The 14,841-nt window shown below is 56.2% G+C and overlaps 1 long non-coding RNA gene across 1 annotated transcript; it reads left to right on the plus strand.

Moving 5' to 3' along the window:
- Positions 1-13: 13 nt before the first annotated feature.
- LOC129735981 (uncharacterized) lies at positions 14-3,087 on the plus strand. Its single transcript, XR_008732025.1, has 2 exons — positions 14-86; positions 1,206-3,087. It is a non-coding gene; the product is annotated as an uncharacterized LOC129735981 (long non-coding RNA).
- The last annotated feature ends 11,754 nt before the right edge of the window (positions 3,088-14,841 follow it).

Genomic DNA, 14,841 nt, shown 5'->3' on the forward strand with positions numbered 1-14,841 from the left:
CGCGCCGCCCTTCCCGCCCCGCCGGACGCCTGCGCTGCGCCTTCCCCGGGCTGCGGCCTGCGCCGGGCCCGGGCCTGCGCCGGGAGGTGGGCCGAGCCTGGCCCTGGGCCTGGCCCGGGGTTTGGGCTGGGCGTTCTCCTGAGCTTGGTCCTGCGCCTGGGCTGGGGTTCGGCTGGGCCAGCACTGCGGTCTGGGCAGGCCTCCCTCCCCCTGAACCTGGGCTGGGGTCTGGGCAGGCCTCCCCTGAGCTTGGGCCGGGGTCTGGCAGGCCTCCCTCCCCCTGAACCTGGGCTGGGGTCTGGGCAGGCCTCCCCTGAGCTTGGGCCGGGGTCTGGCAGGCCTCCCTCCCCCTGAACCTGGGCTGGGGTCTGGGCAGGCCTCCCCTGAGCTTGGGCCGGGGTCTGGCAGGCCTCCCTCCCCCTGAACCTGGGCTGGGGTCTGGGCAGGCCTCCCCTGAGCTTGGGCCGGGGTCTGGCAGGCCTCCCTCCCCCTGAACCTGGGCTGGGGTCTGGGCAGGCCTCCCCTGAGCTTGGGCCGGGGTGTGGGCAGGCCTCCCTCCCCCTGAACCTGGGCTGGGGTCTGGGCAGGCCTCCCTCCCGCTGAACCTGGGCCGGGGTCTGGGCAGGCCTCCCCTGAGCTTGGGCCGGGGTGTGGGCAGGGCCTTCCCCTGAACTTGAGCTTGAGCTTGGGCCTGGGCCTGGGCCTGGGCCTGTGCCGGGATCTGGGCCTGGGCCAGGGACAGCTGGGCCTGGGGCTGAGCCTGGGCCGTGCCCCTGTGCCCCCCAGCAGTCCCCGCTCCCAGCCAGGCCCCTCGCACCCCGCTGGCGCGTTGCTCCGCACAGGACTGAGCTTTGCGCGGAGGTGGGAGGCTGGAGAAAGGGCAGAGCGCAGGGTCCTGCACCCCGAGGGCAGGGCAAGGAGAAGGGCTCCCAGCCCCTCATTGCACGCAGATCAGTGAGCTGAGCCTGTGTGCATCCCTCCTTTTTGAGCCAAATCTTAGGGGAAAAATCACATATTCTGTGTTAAATCAGTAACACTGCAGGGTTTTGCTGTTGCTTTTAGATCCCAGCTTTCTGCTGTGGTTTTTCATTAGTTGGTGTCCTTAGTTTGACTTTAATGCAACTGGGGACAATATGTCGAGGGGGCTGAGTGACAGGGACGTGGTCTTTGTAATGCCTTAAAGATGGATACTTATGTGTGACCAGGCTTTCTGCCCAAGAGAGGAGGCACAGCTGACATCAGTCGGAGGGGAAGCAAGCTGGAGCGTTGGCTGAGAGCCTGAGCTGGAAGCTGGAGGAATCTGGAGGGAGAGAGACACAAATCTGGTGTCAGGGCTGGGGCTGCTGTGAAGCTGGGAGACGGGGAAGAAATGGGGCTCTGGCGTGACTGACCTGTGGGTGGAAGAGGCGGCTTGAGATGGCGTGTGGTCAAGGTTGGGAGATGGAGGGTGATGCCTCTCTGCACCAAACGGCCTCAAGAGTTCGCTTCAGCAAATGGCTGTGGCTGTCTTTAAACCCCTCTGTCAACACAAAGGATTGCAGCACTAATAATACCAGCCACAGTCATGAGTTTTTCTTCCTGAGTTGGCCTAGAGAAAATGCATAATTTAATTTTTCATTTGAAATAGGCCCCTCTGCTCAGTTATGAGCCGAGGATGACTGGGAAGGCAATTTTCTTGTTTAAACCAATTTCTTTTGAAAAAGCAAACAGAAGCTATTTATATATCAAATGAAAATGCTGGTAACCATTTAAACATGTGGAGTATTGACTGTTTGTTCTAAATATAGCAGATGTAATCGCTCACTTTGTTCCTACTGTCAGGAATAGAGCCTGGCTCAGGCGCTGATGCTGGAATGTGCGAAGGAGGAAGGAGCCCGGGGGAGCCCAGGTCCTGCTGGGCAGATCCCTGCGGGGAGGCTGGTGGTATTTATGCTCCTTGACTGAGCCAAGCAGGAGGTACAGGATGCCGTGTCCTTTGTATGGAGCTGAGCTGAGAGGTTCATTTCTGTCACTTTTTATGGGCTGTTTCTAAAGCAAGGCTTCGTTCAGGCTCTGTGGGGGACGCTTTTCTCTGTACTGTGCCATCTTAAACTCTCCCCTTGGCTTGATGGAGGAGGGCAGATAATTGCTAGGCTGCTGGGCGCCTGCCTCTTGTGGGTGAGTGAGGCAGTCGTCAGAGCAGGTGACAACATGCAGATACCATTCAGCCGTACCTAAAGCCCTGTCAATCAGCATTTCTTTGTGTCATTCAGTTCCCATTTTGGGTCATGTGTTTCCACAGCAACTGAAACACACAGCTTTATCTAGTTAGTGTGCCTCCTTGTCCCTGCCTCTCACCTTCCCTGTCTTGTGGGAACGGCTCCTCCAGCTCCCTCAGGTGACCCATCTCCCTCCTTTGGGGCTTGTCACATCTTGTGGCAAGCCCAGGGGAGAGTGAAGATGTTTTGTGGTAGGGTTGTGGTTTGACAGGCTCCTCCATCACTGAAGATGCTGGTGAATTGGCTGGGTGAGACTGTGTGGTCACCATTTGAGTGTCAGCTTGTATGAGGGGCACAGTAGAGCTGTTGTCTGTACCATGATGGTGTATCCCGATCCCTGGTGAGGACTGCAGGGGGATGTGAGACCCAGCTGACATGCTGACAAGTGTTGACCTCAGGCGAGGAGCAGTGCTGGTGTGCCCTAATCTTCACCTGCCCTTGTGGAGCTCCAAGTTGTGAGACCCTTGTCCTCACAGGGTGACTGATGGCCTGGGTTATTTCCTTGCAATGCAGTTCCTATTAGATATTGCCCACAGTGTGGTCTTCTTCATCCATGTCACTTTGCAGGCCTGTCGGGTCTCCATCTCGAACGGAAGGGCTGTGTGACCATCTGCTGTTCTGTGGAGCTGGTGTTGGTCTGCAGTTCTACCTCATTTTCAGTCTGTATTATTTTTACCCGCTGTCAGTTCCTCAGCAGAAGGGTTTGAATGAGCAACCTATGAAAACTAGTGAGGCAGCTAAAACATGAACAAAATTGCTTAGTGTTGAATGAAAAGAGTAATTTCCCCCTGGATTTGGTAATAAACCTGAAGTGCAAATGATCAACCCATTCCTCGCATTTGATTGTGGCTCTTTGTATAATTCACTTGCTGGACAGCCAGTTTCTGAAATGTGCAAATGTCTCCAAACCATCTGATCTCGGCATCTTAAAACCATCATGCATACTTGCTGCTCACCCAGACATTTGGTTAACCCATTAGCCTGAAAACCAGCTGATCAAATATTCTATATCCAGACCCTCTTTTGTTATTGCCTGTTTCCTTTACGATACCAGTGTTACTCTTTTTTTTTTTCTTTTTTTTTCTTTTTTTTTGTCATTTCTGTACAAATTGCACCTCTTGTCTGCTTCCAGAGGTAACTTTTGAGGGATTTACCACCAGTTACTTAATCCAGCACCAGGTGACTGTGCCTTTCACTGTTTCCTTACAATGACTTCACATTTTTATATTGATGGTCTGGCATTTCACTGGGCTCCACTTCTTGCTGCCGGACCATCTGGAGCTTGTTGTGCTGTTGCCACCAGCTCTGTTAAAATTTTTTACTGTGTGGCTATCACCAGGTTGAACTTTATCTCTTCCTCCTGCTGCTGCACTGCATCGTCAGCCTGATTTTCTATTTAAGTCTTGCTGTGCTGCCGTGCTGGGATAAGTCTGTATTGCTAAGTCGGGAAGGTGTTGTCAGGGTTGTGGCCACCTGGGATGGGGTGATAAGAATGAGAAGTTCCAGCTCCAGTCCTTGGCTGTGGTCAGCAGCACAGAAACGCTGAACCTTTTCTTTAGGTCGTGGCTGTGATCCTGCAACTGCTCAGGTTCCTGGCCAAGATCCCCCTAATTTTGACCAGATGGGAATTTGGTCTTGGGCTCTGTTCTGAGTCCTGATGTCGTTCAGGACCCTGGTGTCCCAGACTTCTTGGGGGGTGCTGATGGGAACTGGGGAGGTCGTAAGTCAAGCTTCATCCGCTGAAGTAATGTTTTAGCCAAAGAGATTTAGGCCCTGGAGGTCTGGCTGCCCCGGGACATGCAGCCCTGCATCACCACGCGCTCCCAGAGCTGCTGGTGCCCCAGGTGCTGTTGGTGTTTAAGATCCAGCTGGTATCAACAAGCAGCACCAAACGTGTCCCAAGCACCTTGGTGCCTCCGGGAGCTCACCGTGCTTTGGCACAGCCGCTTGCTGCTGGGAAAACCGCAGTGCCCCGTCCCAGGGCTGCCGTGGGGAGGAGGGCTGTCATCCCATGGCCCAGGAGATGCTGTCCTTGAGGAGAGTGGCTGCTTCTCCCAGGCAGCCCAGTACAGAGGACAGAGCCTGGGACAAGAGGTGGCACAGGAGGTTTGGCCAAGCTGCTTGTAGCTCGGGGTTGGGTGTCGGAGCTGCAGCGCATTGGCCTGGCCGGGAAGGCCAACGCTTCGGTGCACCGAGCCTCGGAGGGAGCATGGGGATGGTTCAAGGGCACAGGGAGTGCCCGGCGATCTTGTGACGTTCGTTCACTGGTGCCACCCCATCGCTGAGCAAACAGGGAGGCTGGCCCAGGCTGTGTGCCACCATGGGGAGGCACCCATGCCAGTGCGTGGGCAAGGCTGGCACCAAGGGCTGCTTGCGCAACGCCAGCTACGCAGAAACGTGGATCCGGGAAAACACGCTGGATCAGCCGCAGCCCCCAGCCTGGCCCATCTCTGGGTGCAAGCGTTTCTGAAGCTCACTGTCTCCGTTGGGCAGCGCTGGGGTATCCCGGGGTGGGGGGTCCTGGGAGCCACCAGTCCTGGCAGGGTCCCACCAGGTCATCCCAGAGTCGGGCTTGAGACTCCCAGCCTCAGCTTCCACCCAGTGCAAAGGGGTGAAAGTCACCTCGCAGAAGCAAGGCAGGAGCTTGGATTGTGAATTTGGGGTGTCCCTGAGGAAACCTACCCCTGCGGGGGGGATGTGCCCTTGTTACCACCGGGCAAAACTAGCTCCGTCTCCCAGCTGGCTCTCTCCTGCGGCGCAGTGACTCAGCCATGTCCCTGCCTTTATTTACAAATAATGAGTTTGCCACACAACACGTGCTGCAAAACACGAGGCAGCGGTGTTTGCGCTCTTGATATGTACTCGTGGCCTTGAAGCAATGCTGCAAGAGCCTGCACCAGTGCCCAGTGCCCAGCCTAGGGCATCTCTGACCTGCTGGATGCACACCCTGCATGTTGGGCAGGTGATGAAGCGGGACAGCACCTACCTGTGTGTCCCTGGACACAGACATCCCTGTGTGCATCCCTGCGAGTGAGTGTCACCCCTGTGTGTGCGTGGATCCCTGTGTGTGCGTGGATCCCTGTGTGTGCGTGCATCCCTGCGTGTGAGCGTGCATCCCTGCGTGTGAGCGTGCATCCCTGCGTGTGCATGCATCCCTGCAAGTGAGCGTGTATCCATATGTGTGCGTGTATCCATATGTGTGCGTGCATCCATATGTGTGCGTGCATCCCTGTGTGTGTGTGCATCCCCTGCGCTCGTGCATCCCTGGGTCCCAGAGCAGCACTGCCCTGCGCGTGGGCACAGGGTGGGTTTCACAGCTCCCTCTGTTCAGAGGACACATTTGTCAAGATAAATTTATCTGGATGCTTGTAGCAAAGACTTGCTAATAGGGCTGCTTTAAGGACATTAGTGAAATCCCTGCTCCATTTCTTGGTGCAGTTCTTATTCTGCTAAAGTGGGTCAGGCTTTGTTTGTGTGTTTGTCAGGTTCCCTTCAAGTGTGGCAGCAAAAGCCATTACCTTATGTTTGAGCACTTAAAAGTGTTGCTCTTTGGTTATTTAATGCAGGGGGAGAGGAAAGAAGCGTTGTTCAGACTTTTTTTTGGCACCACTGAAAAGGCATCAGGTTCAGATTTTAGCCTGTCCTTTGCTCTAATTGCAAATACAGTTTCACGATAATTGGCCTAATTACTGAAAACAGACAAATTTTACGTGGGCTTTGGAAGATTAATCAGGTGTCCTTGAGGAATTGCAGTTTTATATGCCAGAGCAGTGAGTGGGTTTCTGGGGCAGCGCTTGGCATTGTGGGAGACACATCTCCCTTGCAAATCCAGGCACTGGGAAACGGCAAAGTCTCCATCCACCTCCACTGAGAAACCATTTAATCCTTCTCCCGATCTGGGGAAAGGTGCATTTCTGCAGGACCAAGGCCATGGCCTTCTTCCCCGGCCCTGGGCTCCCTTTCGCAACCACAGCCAAGCCCGGACCCCCGGGTGCTCCTGTCACCCTGCCTGGGGCAGCCTGTCCCCCTCCTCAGCAGTGCTGGCAGCTCTCGCCTGTTTTTGGGGCTGGCAGCCCATGGGGCTTGTCACGGTCACACGGCTGCGGCCCCAAGGAGCCCTGTTTGCCAAGGGGTTAATGTTTAGCTGCTAATAAACAAAGCATATCAGAGAGGTTTTGCTAACCAGGTAGTGAAGCTTTCCCGGGAATTCTGCTGGCTCTTCCAGCACAAGCAAGGCCAGGATGTGACGGCATGTTTGCCTCAGATAAAGTTTTCAATGGAAAATGGCCTGGATTTTCCTAGAGCAGGCTCCTTGCTTCCCTCCAGCTCCCACTCGCTCACTCCTGGCCACCCCCTGGGCATCAGGGCATCTTTTGCTCAGCCACATCCCATCCGGCCCAAAAGCTTTCTCGCCATCCTGGCCATGCTCTGATTTATCTGAGGAGGAGTTGTTTATCAGGCTGGGATCGGTCTGCGGTTTTGGCTCCGAGCAGCTGTCGGGGAGCAGGGCTTGCTTCATGCTAGCAATGTCAAAATAAGGTTTTCAAACAATGTCAAGGGGGAAAAGAAAAACCCTCCTTGTTGTTCTGACTTGAGAAATGAGTGAAGTTGTCTGTTGTGCCTTTACCCCATGGGCATTTCTCAGCTAGAAGACTGACTTTTCCCCCTAAAGGCACGTGCCCTAAAGCCCAGCTCAGCAGCTGCTGCCCAGCCTGGTGACCATCGGATGCCTATGGCTCGATCCAGCCTGGAGCCAGCTTTTGCCCTTTTCTACCTTACAGATAACGCTGAGCCCAGCCTGGCTTCTCCCGCAATGGCAGCCGGCAGGGAGGGAGGCCGGAGCATCATGTGAAGCAATTCAGTCCGTAACACCATCCTCTAAACCCAGCGTGGCTCAGCCCATTTCATCAGTTCCTCGTGCCCACTTCATCATGCAAACAAATGTCATTAGAGAGGGGCGTTTGGCTGTCAGATAAACTCTTGCCTGTCCTTGCTCTCACTCCTGCCCCAAACCAGTGCTCCCAGCACTGCAGGAGGCCCTTCGGATGCTGCTGCTGCTGCTGCGTTTTGCTCTTCCTCCCATGGCGATGGCAGCTCCTGGCAAGGCTGGCCCCTGTGTCTCTCCCACCCGGGGATTACACCGGGAGCTGGCTGCCGGCCGGCCCGTTCCAGCGTCTCTCAGTACTGCGGAGATAATTGCCATAAGTCTTAATTGTTCCTGCTGGATAACGAGCATTTTGCATCATCATCTCCAGCTGCTGTGAACATCATCTGAGTTGCTATTTCAGGGGCGGAAAGCGGCTCCTCTGAGCCAGGAAAGGCTGAGCCAGGCTGGATCTGGCCACCCGAAGCAAAGCCCCTGTGCCGAGCCCCCATGACAGCAGTGCCAGTTTGCAGGCATGCTTTGGGACAAGGTGCGGGCCAGGGGCTATTCCCAAGAGGCAGCCTGGACACGAGGGTGTGCAAATGTGTGATTTTCATTGTGCTGATGAAACCCAGCCAAATCCCCAGGGATTAGTGTCTCCAGCCAGGCTTCTCCCACCTAGACACAACATTGTCCCTGTGGGATGCAGAGGGCTGGAAATGCATGTGCATATGCACGTATATGGATGCACACAAGCATACACACATGCAGGCATGCACATCCACATGAACACGCGTGTGTATGTGCACAGAGCTACTCCCACGGTGGGAACCTGCGGGCACATTTCCTTGCCAGCCTGGTGGGTTCCTGCTCCAGCCTTCACCCTGTTTGAACCTCTCCACACAGGTGCTGGTGTCCATATGCTCCAGAGGGAGACCCCTCTTTTATTCCCTGTGCTAAATTTTATGGTGTTTTAAACTAGCTAACAGGCTCATGAACTGGGCAATTGCAGGGGGAACCCAGCAGATGAGCAAACAGAAACCTCCACCCCTTAAAACACAAGGAATTGTCTTTACAGTGCAGTCACTGCTCAGTGTAAAGAGCTGTGTGTGTTCTCAAACACATCACATTGCTCTTGTCTAGTGGTGCCCCTTTTTTCAGGCGATGCTGTTGCAGACAGCAGGGCTGGCCACAGCCTCACCATGCTGTTAGACCAGGCAGACCTGCTCTGTAGAGGAATTATAGAGGAATGAAGCTGGGTTAATTAACATTGATAATATACAGCTGTGGGCTGGCTTCAGGGGCGGTGGGTTGGCTGACGTGGATAATGTGCAGCTGTGGCTGGTTCCTGCTAAGCAGTTAAATAGCTGAAGGAGTGGGTAAAGAGAGGTCTAGAAGAAGCAGGAGGAGGAGGGGGAGTGTGCCCTGGGTGTAGGAGAGCTAAGAAGAGGTCCTGGGAGAAGCAGGGGGCCTGGAGGTGGATGCAGCAGAGGCAAGAAGCAGGGTGGACTGGCCTGAAGAGGTTGAAGAAGCAGCCTAGATGGTAGATGTACTTTTGCAACCTTGTGGGGACTTTGTGGCTGTGCTACGGCAAGGTGAGGGAACTGCTTGTTGAAATTAACTTGGTATGTGATGGTTAAAGCCTTGTTGTAGTTGGCTGGTTTTGCTAGTGCTGTGACACTGCTCCACGCTGGCAAGACATGTGGCCTAGGCTGTGACCACAGCAAACATCACCCCTTTCCTCTGAGTGAGTGGGTGGAGGAACCAGCCACGTGGTGGAAACACCTGATGAGGTACTGATTTCTTCTCCACCAAGTACTCTGCAAGATGCAGGAACCTGCCACCTCCCAGGCAGGGCTGACCACAACTGGGGCAGCTCTAGTGCATGAGCCTTGCTTGGCAGCAGGGCAAGCATTTGAGCAAGGTAAGACTGTGGTGCTTGGTTCCCTGCGCCCTGTCCAGCACCTGGCATGGCTGCTGGTCATTGCTCAGTGCTGCAGGATGTATTGAGCAGCCAGCTGTGGGATTGCTGCTCCACTCATGCTCACAAATGTGGTTTTAGGGCAGCATCAGCAGAGGCTGTCCATCCCGTCCTTCCTGTCCCATCCCATTCCATCCCACAGCTCCCAGCCCTGCGCTCTGCACCTCACTTGCTTTTTATTCTCTACAAAACATAAGGCTGCAGCTGACTCGAGTGTGAACCTTGTCCTCGGAGCAGCATGCCTTGAATTAACCCTCTGGGCTCTTCGGGCTTGCAGAAGCTTTCAAACACAGTTTTCCCCTCTGCTCCAGAGATTTCATGGCCACAGCCGAGCAGTGAGGAGGCAATGCTGGGCATTGGGGTCCACGCTTGGCTGCCTGTGCCCTGTGATGGACCAAGCTGCTTTTGCCAGCTACTTTCGGCTGCTGGAAGGGGTTTGAGGACATCAATGTGGCATTAAAGATGTAAGGCAAAAGGGTTTTGCTGCCAGCTTGTCACTTGTGCCCCTAATGTTGTGCGCAAGCCCCTGGAAATGGGTTTGCGAAGGATGCTGCTGAGTGTCTTGGGAAAGGGTGATTCAGGGCTTGAGATAAGAGTCCTACGAGCCAGCTGGGAATGGAGAGAGAGGAAAAAATGTGTCAGGGCAAGAGAGGGGAGAGATAAGTGGTGCATCTGGGCCGGGAGCATGAAGCTGTCGGCCTCCCTGGCGCCGTGGGGCTGCAGGGCAGCCAGATCTGGGCTGCGACAGCCTTGGATGGAGCCGGCCATGCGGCAGGGCTTGGGGAGACCATGTGGGAGCCCCCTGCCAAAACCCTCTGGCTGCAGAGGGGAGGCAGCCCCATCCAGGAACCTGCTCCGGCTCCCGAGGGCTGTGAGAGGAAAGGGTGATGGGGATGGCTTCCCCCAGCCCCATGCAACCTGCACCCCACTCTCTGTCCCGCTTCCTGCCAGGGCTGCCGTTGCAGGGCACGGGGTCTGGTACATGCCAGGGCATGGGCCACGCTCACAGCAGGGAAATGCTGATTTAGTGCCATGAGCTCGTTCTGTCGGTGACTGTATGTTACACCTTTGAGAACTGCAGCGTGCTGCCTTTCGTATCAGCTTGAGCTTTTGGGGCTGGGGGAGGTTTTGTACCGAAACAGCCTCTGCCACTGCCCAGGTGGGGGTTTTGGGTGGCCAAGAGGGAAGGCAGCATCCTCGGGAGCCAGCTGGGCCCTCATGGCTGATTTTGCATGTTGTCTTCTAATTGCAGTTCTTCAAGTTCTCTCAAAGCAAAAAGCATAATTAGCTAGAGGACAGGAAAGGCAGGGAGCTGGGAGCAGCCTCCGGAGCTGGCGGCACAGGGGTGGCTGCCGGAGGGCTGGGCTGCCGCTCAGCTTCTGCAGGATCCCTTCTCCCCACCAGCAAACCAGCCGCTGGCATTTCTCCTGCCACCATCACAGTCCTTCTCCCTTGGTGTGCTGCATCCGCTTGGCCATCCTGGGAGGAAATCCAGGTGCTGGCAGCAGTTCCTCGATCTCGTCCCACCACCACCGCACCCCTGCAAGCACACAAACACATTTCTTTTCTGCCAACTCCATATTTGCAGCCACTGTATATACAGTATAATCCACCCACAGGGTATCCAGGCTGTACTTGGCTCGGAAGGACAGAACATCCTTGTGATTCAAAAGGTCAAAACGAATGTCAATACCCTGTTGGCTTGAGTCAGCAAGAATGCCAAAGCTGCCCTGGGGACACAGGGTGCTCAGAGGGTCAGTGGTGGCTGCTGGGTGTGCTGCTCTGCGCGCAACAGGCATGGGGTCCCTGAAAGAGTTCTGCTTGCTGCAGGGTCGGGCAGGGTGGCTATCCCTAATAATAACAATATAATGCTGTGCAAACAGCTTTGCCTGCTCCTGGAGGTCCCCTGTACACCTTTTCCACCCCTGGATAGTGAGGGGGGAAGCAGGATGTGATGCTGCTCCACAACGTCCTCCCAGCCCACGCTGGGAGCAGCCGCCCGGGGCTCAAGGCTGGAGCAGGACCAGCATCCACCCCGGCCAGACCTCCACCTCCTCCTCCCTAATGGAGAGAAACTGCTGTCGCTTTGAGCTGGGCTGGAGGAAACTCGGCTTAGGCGGATGCCTGGGATTGATTTCCAAGTGACAGAGGCGCTCGTGTGTCCCTTGAGCTCTTGGCCCTGTGCTTAACGATTTTCTCTGCTAATAATCTCTGCTGAGCAGGCAGCAGCACATGCAGGCACCGAGCACAGGGACGAGGGGGATTGTTTGGAGCTTGACGTGGTGATGGCAGGGCCACGCTGCTGTTCCTGACATACAGATTCTTTGCATTTCTCCCCCAGCCATCCCAGCAGGATGGCTGCCTGTGAAGCCCTTGATGCTGGCAGCACCAGCCCCTCTGATGGCCCCCTTCTAATGAGAACGAAGCCTTGTTTGGGCTTAGGGGATTTGCAGGTGAATTAGGAAATCCCTTTGTGGTGGCAGGGCAGATGCTGGGAGCTGATGGTGTTTTGCAGCAGGGTTTGGAGGCTTCGAGGCTGTGCTAGGCACAGGGGGTCCTTGGTGTGGTCCTCCTGGATGCAGCATTCCCTCCCACGCATCTCCCCTTCCCTCTCTCCATGCAGCACAGGGAGCAGGAACAGGAGTGTGAACTCAGGTGCAAGATTCTCCAAACACAGGCTTTTGGGGCAGCCTGTGGTTCTCGCCAGCCAGGCACAGCCTGCGAGGAGCCGTGTAGCCGGGCAGGAGCGGCAGCACGCACCAGTCCCCTCATGTGCCGAGGTCGGAGCAGGCAATGGCAGCTGGCAGTGCTGCCCAGCCTGGCAGGGCTTTCGCAGCCCTGACCTTTCTGGCTTTGAAAACAGGACGGGAACAAGACGGACTTTTGTTTTCATTTTGGGAGCTGGAACGGGACCTTCGGGCTGTTCCTGGGATGTTACGGCATCCCAACTGCCGTGGGGGCGGGGACTGCGCTCTGACACCCTAGGCAGCCTTGCCTGCACCCTTGTGTTGTTCCCATGGTGTCCTTCAGTGACAGAGCCCAAAGCTCTCCCTGTCCTCTCCTGCAGCCAGGCTCCCTGGGGGTGCTCCCCCAAGGGCCACCGGCGGGGACAAGCAGCTCTCCAAAGGACCAGCCTTCAGCTGGAAACCCCCACTGGCTCTCGCTGCAGCTCCTGTGCCCAGTGAGCCCCAAGGAGGTCAGGGAGTTTGTGCCGCTGCTCAATGCAAAACGTGACTGTTGCCCTCAGTGGCGCAGGGCACTGAACTAGAAAACCAGCGTACGAGGAATGTGGGTGCCCCTAGCTTGTATGACCCTTAAAACCCAGCTCATGGCCACCAAGCAGCCGCTGGCCAGTGACCTCAGACCGTGCTGTGGGGATGCAGCCAGGGACAGGAGGGCAGGGAGTGGCTGTGGCTTGCAGCAGGGCCATGCTTATGCCCATCACATGAGCCCAGCATCCAGCCACGAGCAAGGTCAGTGGTCCTTATCCAAGACCTGGAGACCTTCAAGTCACAGAAATTGGGGACAGCGTGACGCGGCACCACCATAATTAGGAAGATGCTCCTTGGCAGCCTCTCCCTGCACGGAGCTGGCACCAATTTGCTGTTTGATACATCGGCCATGAGACAGGCAGTAGATGACAAGAGTGTTTTATCTCTAGTGTGACAAGGGCTCTATCTAGAAGAACAGGCAAATCACCACATCCCTCTGATCACCAGTGGGGATCTGGCACTTCGCTGTCACCCACTGCCTGCCATGGCGCAGCCCCAAGGACAAAAAGCTTAGTGGCTCTCTGCTTCCTGGCCCCGCTCCTTATCAACCTCCCCCACCCACAAACAGAGAAATAACCTGCCGGCTCCCTGTGCAGGAGATTGCGGAGCTGGCCTGTGATGGGGAATAACATGGGCCCTGTCACGTCGGTGCATGTGGCAGTCACCGGCAGCATGGAGGCTTCCTGGCAGATCCCTGGGATGTGCCCGATAACCCCCCATGGAGGCTTCCTGGCAGATCCCTGGAATGTGCCTGATAACCCCCATGGAGGCCTCCTGGCAGATCCCTGGGATGTGCCCGATAACTCCCTGGGAGCCATTCGTGCTCACCCACGGGGTTGCCTGCCACTTGTGTGCCAAGAGCCCCTTTAATCTTGTTGAGTGACAAATTCATGCCACCCTTCGCAGGCTCAGGCTTTCTGCTGCAGCCGCCACAGCAGGGAAACACGTCATTTTCAAAGAAAATCAAGATTCCCAAGTCACCTGAGTAGCAGGGACTTGAAGAGTTCACTAGAAAAAATCAAGCCCGTTCTCAGCTGCCGATGCCATGGAAAGCTGGTGTGGGGCTGTTGGTGCGTCCTGTGGTGGTTGGTCCAACGTCTCCCCAAATATTCCAAATCCTTCTGCTGGCAGAGCTCAGCCAGGGCTGGTGGGGACAGGTCCCCATGGGCCAGAAGGCACTGGAGAAACAGGAGGGTTTGTAGAGTGTGGGGCTGGGGAAGGAGTGGGGACCTGCCGGGGCAGCCCCATCCCTGTCCCCTTTGGCCACAGCCCCTCCGCAGTGCAGTAACACCTGGCACCTCCTTGAACCCCCCAACACTGAGTATTCCTGCCCTGCACCGCCATTGCACTGGCCAGTCCCTTTTCCTTGTGCTGGCATAAGAATTTACACAGGAGCTGCGTCAGGAGCTGAGTCCGGCTGGAAGCATCTGCCCTGCCAGAGGTTTGTGCCCCAAGTCATCCCTGCACCAGTCTGGCAGGATTGGTGCCACCCTGAGGTGCTGTGGTGCCAGCACCCCCCTGCTCCCAGCTCTTGTTTGTGCCTGTGGGTGATATCGTCCCTGTGAAAAACATGATCTTTGGTTTTGCTGCCTCAGGGCTGAACTGTTGCCCTCCCTGGGGATGAGTCCCTGAGGGCTGGCAGGGATTTATAGCTTGCTGTGATTTGTGCTGGAGGTGGAGCAGGATGGAGCCATCGCAGCTGGCGCTGAACAAACCTTGGCATCAGGATTGTCCCGGCATGACCTTACCTGGTGATGCAGGGCAAAGCCCTGGGGATGGACAAGCATCCCCTGACAACTGCAGTGGCATCCACAGGATGGGTGACAGGGTGCATGTTTAGAGTCACCCATCCCCCTCCTGGAAAAAAACAGATGGGAGATTTTAAAATGTACATTTTTGCCTGTGGTTCAGGGGTTTAATCCTCTGCCCCAGTCCAGGAGGGACACAGTGGGACCTGGCACTGCCAGGAGGGACAGCAGGTGACCCGAAGGCAGTGCAGGCTGGGGCAGGCGGCAGGGCAATCAGCTGAGCAACAAAGCAAAGCAGAGGGGCTGTGGAAATAAGGGGCTGCCAGGTAACCAGGCCCTGGGGGCACCCCCAGGCACCTCTTCTCCTTGTACCATCACCCTCCTCTGTGCAGGAGTGGGGAGGGGAGAGGGCAAAGCAAGCCCTGAGAGCCGACCCCAAATCCCAGCCTCTTCCCTGGGCCCCCACCACCCCCTTCCCACCCAGCTCCCCCCACCAGCGCGGGGCTCTGCGGCCACACCAAGCACCGTCACACACGAGGCAGCACAGGGAGAGCTGGGACTCAGACGATTAAATAACAGCATCTTGTCTTCTGCAGGGTGTTGAAATCCAACCCTGGGTGCCCTCGAGCAGCTCCATTTTCCCTGCCCTCCTCTCCTGGGTGAGAGGTCTGTAGTTGCTCGGCTCTGTTTACTAACCGTGGATTTTTCCCTCCAGCTG

The sequence above is a fragment of the Falco cherrug genome, chromosome 4 (assembly GCF_023634085.1).
Source record: "Falco cherrug isolate bFalChe1 chromosome 4, bFalChe1.pri, whole genome shotgun sequence".
Lineage (NCBI taxonomy): Eukaryota > Metazoa > Chordata > Aves > Falconiformes > Falconidae > Falco > Falco cherrug.